This window comes from Monopterus albus, unplaced genomic scaffold (assembly GCF_001952655.1).
Source record: "Monopterus albus unplaced genomic scaffold, M_albus_1.0 scaffold41.1, whole genome shotgun sequence".
NCBI classification, from domain to species: Eukaryota; Metazoa; Chordata; class Actinopteri; order Synbranchiformes; family Synbranchidae; genus Monopterus; species Monopterus albus.
In genome coordinates this window covers 5,306,601-5,316,226 of record NW_018127921.1, presented here as the reverse complement: position 1 = coordinate 5,316,226, position 9,626 = coordinate 5,306,601, and the positions used below count along the sequence as shown (strand labels likewise).

Genomic DNA, 9,626 nt, shown 5'->3' with positions numbered 1-9,626 from the left:
CATCCCTTGTTTGCCTGGTCTTTATTGTAGTGATGCTGAATCAGCATCCATACAATAATAATAATAATACATATTTGGATAACATAGTATGGATGCTGATTCAGCATCCATACAAACTGTGCACAGTGGGACCACTGTCATATCTGTTAGGAGAGGAGAGGAGCTATTCACAACAGGGCCACCCTCACAGGCTGCATTACAATGAAACTTTATGCAAAATGCAAACATTATTTGGCTTTAGACTGCTGGGTGAACTTGATATAGATCTGAAAGTCAATAAGAGCTACACTAACAAGATTTGGCTGAGGAAAAGTAGATGTATTATTTCATGAAATATCCTGGGCACTCTTTCATGACACACAGTGACCATACACCAGTATGGACTAGACAGAGAAAAATGTCTCTAAGCGCTGTTTTGTAAAAGATAATGAGGCACTTGTGGACAACAGTGACCAATTAAGCTGCACTGACACAAAGTAAAATTATTATGGTGGTATTATGGTGGGGAGTCCCGGGGATTTTCACAGCACCATGTTTGAAAAATGTGTGTAATGGCCATATGGAGAAGTGCAACATGGGGGATTTAACAAGCATCTTGAAAAGCAGAGTAATTTTTTCATGCCTAGAAATTTACAAAACACCTACTCCTCTCACCTTTAAGTTTTTTTTTGTGAGGGGGTCTAAATGATACCCTTCTCAGCTGTTGCAGCTGGTGGTTTGAAGTGAGCAGTAAAGTGTAATTGGTGTAACTTTTGTCTGGTTATTACTTACCACTGTGACCATGAACCAAGAGTTATTTTAAGACACCCAAATTGTAGGGGTGTGTACCTCTCCCTCTCACACAATTAGATATGTATCTCAATACATGGTCCATGATTAGATATGAAAATGATACTGCAAAATTTGTTATGATACAATACAGTATGATTTAGAGTGATTTTGATTCAGTTCAGCAGATAGTTTTAATTTAGCTTTTATTTGAAAGACTATACATGCTTTAAACTATCTGTTCACCTTATCATTCAGAGCTGGAATCCATTTTTCACATAAATCCTGCTTACTTGTTTTTGTGTGCCTCGGCTTCGGAATCACTGCCAAATTCCACATTTTCAACAACACAGGCATGTGTCTTTGCAAATGAAATAGCTTATAGTTTCAGTCATTGACTTCGACCCAACTGGGTGGTCGTATCAGCTGATGTGCTGTGAAAGCAGCTGCTAACAACATTAGCACTGTTACTTTTCTCAGACTGAGTTCCCTCGCAACAAACTATCCTGTTTCCATCAGTTCAAAAATGGGTCACCTTTGTTGCCAGATCTGTGTTACTCCTCCCGGTATACTCCACACAAGCGCTGCATGTTCTGCATTCTGAAGTAGCTGCTAAAACTAGCACTGTTTGCTTCTGCAACTATCCATAGGAGATGCCCCTGACTGCAGCTAAGGGCTGATCTCAGGGCGGGGTCCAATGTTTGACTCTGCCCAGATTGAGCTTGGCCCCAGCTTTCTTCTTCTCCTTTGTCTGAGTTTATTATCTAGGAAAATAGCTCCCCTCTTATTTGTTTAGAGGCCAGTCTTACCTGGACCAATATGATGGCGATGTTGAGGTAGTATCCAGCAGTCAATGCTAATAATGTGTCGTTCACGAACGATTCATTCATTTTGAACGAATCTTTACCATGACTCGAAAACATCGGGTCATCTCGGTGAGTGATTCGTTCATTTTGTTGACCGCGCATGCGCAACATCGCATAAGCTCAGTATTACTGACAAACCGGTCATGTCACATTACAAAAATGAACGACTCGAAACCGAGGACTCGAAAGGCGTACTAATCTTTTTAAGATTAGTACGCCTTTCGAGTCCTCGGTTTTGAGTCGTTTGTTTTTGTAACGTGACATGACTGCTTTGTTGGATACAGAAATTAGTTAATTTTCAACCGTCCTTAGTTTTTTTACTCCTACTGTTACGTGATGCGTTTATTTTTTTTATAAAATTGCTTTTTATTTCCTACAGACTATAATTTTGTGAATATGGTTCTTTTCCGTAACACTGAATGTATTAAATAAAGAGTTGGTCAATGCTTTAAACTTCATCAGGGAAAATCTTTCTTTCTTTCTTGAAAATGCAACAAAATGAGTCCAAACCACTCCTTTTTCTGGTGCTCATTCTCCTGATGTGTTAAAATCCTTCTGAAGTCTCTTCTCTGCTGAAGTGAATGAAATGACTGAAAAAAGATTCATTCATTTTGCTGAACGAGATTCAAAGAACCAAATCAGTAAAATGATCCGAACTTCCCATCACTAGTCGATGCTAGGTGAAGGGCGGATTCAAATGTCTGTCCTCGCCCACCTTGAGCTTGGCCCCAGTCTGCATGCTGCTGCTAGGGGTACTTAATCTGTACTGTGTGTAGCGGTTTTCCTGGACCTGCGTCGTTAAGAAGGAGACATGTTTGAATGCTGGCAAAGCAAGAAGTAATGCAAAACGTGCCAAAGATAGGTTTATGAAGTTCAAATCGATTTTAGGCAGTTTGGTTCAAATCTATGGTTTTCAACCAATGCAGCCGTAAATCTGACTTTTGTTTCAGTTTTCCCATTTATATTGTGGTCTATCTTTTTCACCCCTACCAAATTATGAGCCTTTTTTACACTACCCGTTCTTTATGTAGTTGAGGTCATTGGGTTCAGTAAAAACTAACTTTTTACTTAGCCTATATGGTATTTGTGGACTGAATGAATTGCGTAGTGGTGTGATATGTTGACAGTATTCTGAAGACAGATCGATGCCTCTGTATTTGAAAAAATTAAACATTATTAAATAATATGACACTTAATTGCAAGTTCTCCTTTCCTGCAAATTTGTTTTGTTTTTTGTTCTTCATCTAAAAAAAACACAATTCAGCAAGTGACCCCATATATGTGGTTGTGTAGAGATTTTGTTGAAATGAATTGACTTCACAGTTGTAAATTTTAGTGTTAGTCTGTAATGTGAAAAATTAAATACACTTATTTTCAGAACATAAAATGTAGGCACATTATATGTTACTGTGGATCTAAATTGCAGTTCTTAAATACTGCATAGAAGATCAACTATTTTTAAAGCCATTTTACAATAAAAAAATGTCCTTGAATTAGAATGTATTTATCAATTGTTCATATATTTACTTAGCAAACACTGACATCAAAACAAACAAAAATTATATTCATTCATTTTTTATCATAACTGCTCCAATTTCTTAAATTAAATAAATAAAATTAAAATTTCTTCACCTTCCCATGGCTCAGGTGATTAAAATGATAAATGGTCCCAGCAGGTATTAGTTAGATACACAGATAGGGAAACACACACACACACAGCTAGGATGGCAGTAAATGGCAGAGTGAAGTTAGTTCAGGACCCTCAGGCGGTCTAAAAAGTCATCACATTTGTAAAAAGATTTGGTTATCACAGGCACCCAAACTCATTATCACGGTAGTACATATGTTAAATATTGCAGAACTAAGAGAAAAAGAGATGGAGGAAGCTATAGAGGTTGAGAAGGCAGAAGGATGAAGAGGAAGAGACAAAGATGCAGACACTAAGAAGGGAATAATCAATCAATCATAATCTCTATTGCCAAGTATGTAAAAAAAATAAAAAAAAAAATACAAGGACTTTGAGTCCAGTTCAGTGGCCCCCAGTGTGTACCAAATAAAGTAGAACAAAAAAAAAGTAAAAACTAGAAAAAAAAATTTATTGATAAATATATGTACTGTACATATACACAAGTTAATAAACAGCTGCTTGGTGTGTAACATGATTATGTCTATAAGTTATATCACTATAGTGTTTGCTGAAACTTGTTATCCATGTAAACATGAATTAACTGTTTTTGAGAGTGATGGCCCGGGGAAAGAAACTCAGAATCAGAATCGGCCTTATTGGCGAGGTGTTACTGTGAGTGTGGTGTGGACCCCAGTAGCAGACACAGACCAGGAGGAGTAGGAGCTAAAGAAAGTGGTTTAATGAACAACAACACAGGTAAGGCTGGGTGGTAGGAAGACGAGAAGACCACCAGGGAGGGACGAGCAGGAGACCCGAGAGGACCAGGAGGGACAAGGAACGAGGAACCAGGAAGGACGCAGAAACCAGAGGATGAACAGGAGAGCCGGCAGCAGGGGAGACACAGGAACCAGAGGAAGAGCAAGGGAGCCGACACCAGGAGGGACACAGGAACCAGAGGATGAGCAGGAGAGCTGGCAGCAGGGGAGACACAGGAACCAGAGGAAGAGCAAGGGAGCTGACACCAGGAGGGACACAGGAACCAGAGGATGAGCAGGGGAGCCGACACCAGGAGGGACACAGGAACCAGAGGATGAACAGGAGAGCTGGCAGCAGGGGAGACACAGGAACCAGAGGACGAGCAGGAGAGCCGACACCAGGAGGGACACAGGAACCAGAAGACAAGCAGGTACGTAGGCAGCAGCCAGGAGGACCAGGATGACAGGTGAGTCGACAGACGAGTACATAGGGTCGTGGAAGTAGTAAAGACACACAGGGTAGCAGTATCAGCAATCAGGAAACTGAAGGATGATGACAGAGGGCTTATGCACTCACAGAAACAGCGAGCTTGATGACTGACCCGCATGTCAGCAGCTCTGATAACGCCGTTGACATGCGGAAACAAACAGGAACAGGACGGGAACACGGAGTCGAACAAACAGGACACGAATACATGTAATGCTAACCAGGTAGCGTTGCATAAATGTAAGGTTATGATATGGTATGAACCAGCAAAGAGGCAGCAGAAGACGGTGTATATATACCTGACAGGACCGGGAGACAACGAGCAGCAGGTGGGAGAAATGATGGCTGATTGCAGAGAGATACTGCAGGTGACCAGACCGGGAGATCAACAGGTGAATGATATGGCGACTAATTGCGGTGACGGAGCAGCGGGGAGAGAACAGGTAAACAGAAACGTAAACACGGGAAGCTGAGCCGCGCGACATCACAACATGAGGAATTTGACTCTGGTACATCGGCTCTCAATGTGCAAACAGTAAACCAGCATAAGGCTGTGTAATATAACAACATAGCAGTATTAACATCAACAAACAGTGCAAAAAATGCAGAAAAAGCAGTATAAACAGACAGTAAACAATGTAGACAGCAAAGGAATGTTCACTGAAATGAGATAAATAGGGATAAAACTGAGTACTTAAAACTAGAGACCTGTACGAGTCTGTATAATCTGTACAAGGTATATTTACAGGTATTGCACTGAGGGTTACTGTCCAATCATATTGTCATGGGTTAAGTGTTAACTCAGAGCGACAGCCTGGGGGAAGAAACTGTCCCTGTGCCTGGATGTCTTAGTGCACAGTGACCTGTAACGCCGTCCAGAGGGGAGGAGTTCAAACAGTTTGTTACCAGTTTGTTATTTGAGGGGTCTGCAGAAATCTCTTCCCTTATTTGAAGCAGGAAGGGACTGCAGAAAGCTCCAATGATCAGTTGAAGATCTGTGTGAAGATGGGAGCTATCTAGTCAACACAGGCTTTCAGGCAGGAGGGGGTCACCATCTGGGTCTGGTGCCTTTATGAACTTTTGCTTTTTTGAAAAGGCCATGCCCATCATTTTCACAGTTATTCAGGGGTGGGGGGTTGCGGGGAAGGGAGGTGATCACGGGGGAGCAGCTACTGGTTGCGGGTCTGAGGTGAGGTGGGTGAAGGGTGTGGAGTTCTGTATCCGCCAATTGATAGCTCTCTGCAGCAGGGGGATGGTTTCCTGTAACCGGTGATATTCCATAGGTTTCTTCACACTGATGATGGATCATTAGTCAAAAAGTACAGTAAAACACATCCAGGTCACCTGCCAATTGATGGTCTTTCATAGCAGGGGTGGATGGTTTTCTGTAGTCAATGTTTTTCAGGCTTCGCCACACAGATGAGGGGTTGTTGGCTGAAAACTTTTTCAGCTGTTCAGAGTAGCTCCTCTTTGGTACTCTGATCTCTTTTGTCAGTGTATTTCTGGCCTGGTTATACAGGATCCTGTCCCCACTTTTATAGGTCTTCTCTTTGGCACAACAGAGCTGCTTCAGCTTCACTATGAACCAGGACTTGTTGTTGTTTTGTGTGAAGAAGGTCTTGGTGGGCACACACGTCCTCACAAAAGCTGATGTATGATGTCACAATATCGGTGTATTCATCCAGGTCTGTAGCTGCAGCCTCAAAAGCACCCCAATCTGTACAGACAACGCATGCCTATAGCTTTGACTTCGACACCTCAGTCCATCTCCTCCCTGTTCTGATCACAGGCTTTGAAGTTTTAAGCTTCTGTTTATAGGTGGAGATGAGATGGATCATGCAGTGGTCCAAAAGCCCAAAGGCTAGACAGACAGCAATAGACAGTCCTTATCACAGGGTAGCAATGGTCAAGAGTATTTTTGTCCCTGGTGGGACAGCTGTCTGTATTTGGGCAGTTCATGGTTAAGGTTTGCTTTGTTAAAATTCCCTAAAATAATGAGCAGGGAATCTGGGTATTCCTGTTCCATGTGAATTATCTGGGTTGCTAGAAGCTGCAACACATGTTTAACACAAGCCTATGGAGAAATATAAATACCGACCAGGAAAAAGGAGAAAAATTCTCTCTGTGAATGGAATGGTTTGTGGTAATGAATAATGATTCTAACTCCGTATTACAAGTTCTCTCTAATCCTGTGACACCCCTACACCAACCTTTTTTATGTAGAAGCAGATTCCACCTCCTCTCATCTTCCCAGTTAACTTCTTTACATGGTCCATACTGTGGATCTATTATCCTGGTACTGTAGCTGAACAGCTCTGTCTGGGATCAAGTCATTGAGCCACGTTTCAATGAAGCACAGAGCAGCAGAATATGAACAGTCAGAATTAGTCTGATTGACGAGAAACAGTTAATCCATTTGTTGGCTAGAGAGCGGAGATTTGCTAGACTTATAGCCAGGAGCAGCGTTTGGTAAGCCCACTGCTGTAGCCTTACCAGGGCGTCTACACAACTACTCTTCCAGCGTTTTCTCAAAGTCCCAAAGATAAACTAAAATGTACAAACAACTTTCACTATCCATAAAAAAGGGGGAAAAGATGTTCAGACTGAGCTGTTGACTAAAACTAGATTAAAACTAACAAAAATCAAAAGACTAAAATCTGACTAAAACTAATATATACTTGTATCAAAGGGTGCTTTCACACCTTAATTCGTTTGCTTTGGTCCGAATCAGTTGATGAGTTTGTAAACATGTAGCAATGTCTCCTTGGTTCGGTTTCGTTTCACACAAAATAAAATCCGAGGGCACCAAAACACGTCAAGTAAAACTACGCGAGAATGTTCTCTCCGCTTATTGGTCAGATGTGTCTGCCGCGAGAACAGAAAAAGTAAATAAAGGAAGAAAGTCCACGTTTCTGTGACGAGAGAAGATGGATGTCAACATGGAGGGCCTCGCCCTGGTTTTTTGTATTACGTTACTTGCATTTACCACTTTAACCAAGTCATACAGTTTGAAAATGAAGCGTGGTTATGGCTGGAAAACAATCTATTGATGCATTGGAGTCGCCGAAGACGCATATCCAGGCAATACAGGAGGCAGCATGCGTGGATATTAATGAACTATCATATGTTAATCAGCTGAAGATATTACCGAAGATCCATCAGGTATGTATATTGCCATCCAAATTTTGAAAGTTACAAAAAGTCAATTGTTCGATATGAACCTCGCATCTCCTTGCAATGTTTTATTAAGATCTTAAGTAATTTGTTTTATACTAACGCTAAGCATCAGCATTTTAAAAAAAATGCCAGTGGCCTAACTGACTCGAGAGTTGAGATGGTATGTTCAAAATTCTATCTTGATACAGGAGCATTTGGACATATCCACATAGTGGTAGTTGGTGGCCTTACATCTGCAACACCTGGACGGACAAGGAATGGCTGATAAATTTTAGAATGCGAAGATGCAGTTTCAATCTACTGTGTGACACTCTCCGGCCCTGGCTGACACACCAGAATACACAATACAGGCAGGCAGTTCCTGTAGAAGTTCACGTGGCTATTTGTATTTGGAGGTTGGCCACAAATCTAGAGTTCAGATCGATCTCTCACCTGTTTGGAGTTGGGATATCAATATGTTGCACTATCACTCAAGAAGTTGTGACTGCTATAAATGTTGTAATGAAGCCTCAGTACATAAAGCGTCCCTCTTTAACAGAGTTTAGGCAGATAGTGCAAGCTTTTCGAGACAGATGGAGATTCCCTCAAGTGGCTGGAGCAATAGATGGAACCCATATTAAGATCAGAGCTCCACCTGTCACAACCGTGACCCAGGCCGCCCCCTGTACCTCAGTAGCAGGCACAGGTAGTTCCAGCAGCTCCACCCCCGCACAGGTGAGGGTGCGTTCCAGGCGACGAGGCACACCTGCTCTCAATTATCGGAGCAGTATATAGGGTCGGCGTTGGTGCGTTCTCGTCGCCAGATTATCATATGTTGTCCTGCTAGTAACGCCAGTTCGTGTTCATGTCAAAAACTCAGGATTATGGACTCCTTGATCTGTGCTCCTCACTGAACGCTGTGAACAGTAATTACGCTCAGTACCGTTTCATCGTTTTTTTTGCCCTTCTTATGCTTTAAAGGGTTTTTTTGGTTTGGACTGTTTTTCTGGGGACTTTACGTTTCCCGTTCTGGGTCGGCTTTGGCCGTCTTTTGTTTTTATTTTGTTGTGTGAATTGCTCCTCCTCGCAGAGCTCCCAAGCAATCCTGGAACAGCACGGCCAACCCACGTCACACCGAGCTACCAGCGCTGCCTCATCGGGGAACCCACACACCGGACCCAGGACCTCTGGCACCAGCCTCCCCCTCCCTGGACTACTCCCTGGGCCTGCGGCGCGCTCAGCTATTCAGGTCCCCAGAGTGACTACCAGAAGCAGTCTGTACCATACACACCTGCTGCGTGTTCTTAAACTCTCACTCTTTGTTCTTACTTAGCGAGCTACGCCTCTCATACACCCCGGGAAACAGTGGTCCAGTCAACCAGTCAACCCAGTGTGCCCAGCTGCCCCGAGATCAGCGGAAGAGACCAGCTCTGTTGTTTTGTTTGTTTGTTTTTTTTCTGCGACGCATTAAAGACGTTTTTCCTTGTCTATCCTGGGTTCGAGTCTGCATCATTACTGGGTCCAAAACCACTTAACACACGGTTTACCGTAACAGTAATATAAGCTTCTATTTCTCTACAAAGCCTCTTCCGGCTCTTTTAAACCAGGAACTCACAATAAGACGAAGCAGACCGCTTTAGATTTTATAAAAAATAACCGTGCTGGTTTATTCAGAGGATCACAGGTAAAATTAACATTACACGTCCAGATCTCTCCCACCACCAACCTATCTTGGCTCCTGAAACCTTACCCTGAAGGAGGTAGAGTAACACCACAGCAGCTGAACTTCAACCACCGCCTAAGTCAAGCCCATATGACAGTTGAGCGTGCCTTTGGGCGCCTCAAAGGACACTGGCGCTGCCTTTTAAAAGAGAGTGACTCCCACATATCATTTGTAAGTCGCATTGCCTCAGCTTGCTGTGTGTTACACAATTACTGTGAGGTACAGAATGAGGAATTTTTTGACA

At 42.6% G+C, this 9,626-nt stretch overlaps 1 protein-coding gene and 1 long non-coding RNA gene across 6 annotated transcripts in view; one reads left to right on the top strand and one right to left on the bottom strand.

Annotated features, from left to right (window-relative positions):
* Nucleotides 1-9,626, top strand: part of grm8a (glutamate receptor, metabotropic 8a) — a 388,925-nt gene that overhangs the window by 365,392 nt on the left and 13,907 nt on the right. The window lies entirely within an intron of this gene.
* Nucleotides 3,979-4,788, bottom strand: LOC109959818 (uncharacterized). The gene is made up of 2 exons (XR_002274882.1): nucleotides 4,594-4,788; nucleotides 3,979-4,364 (listed from the first exon to the last, which is right to left on the bottom strand). It is a non-coding gene; the product is annotated as an uncharacterized LOC109959818 (long non-coding RNA).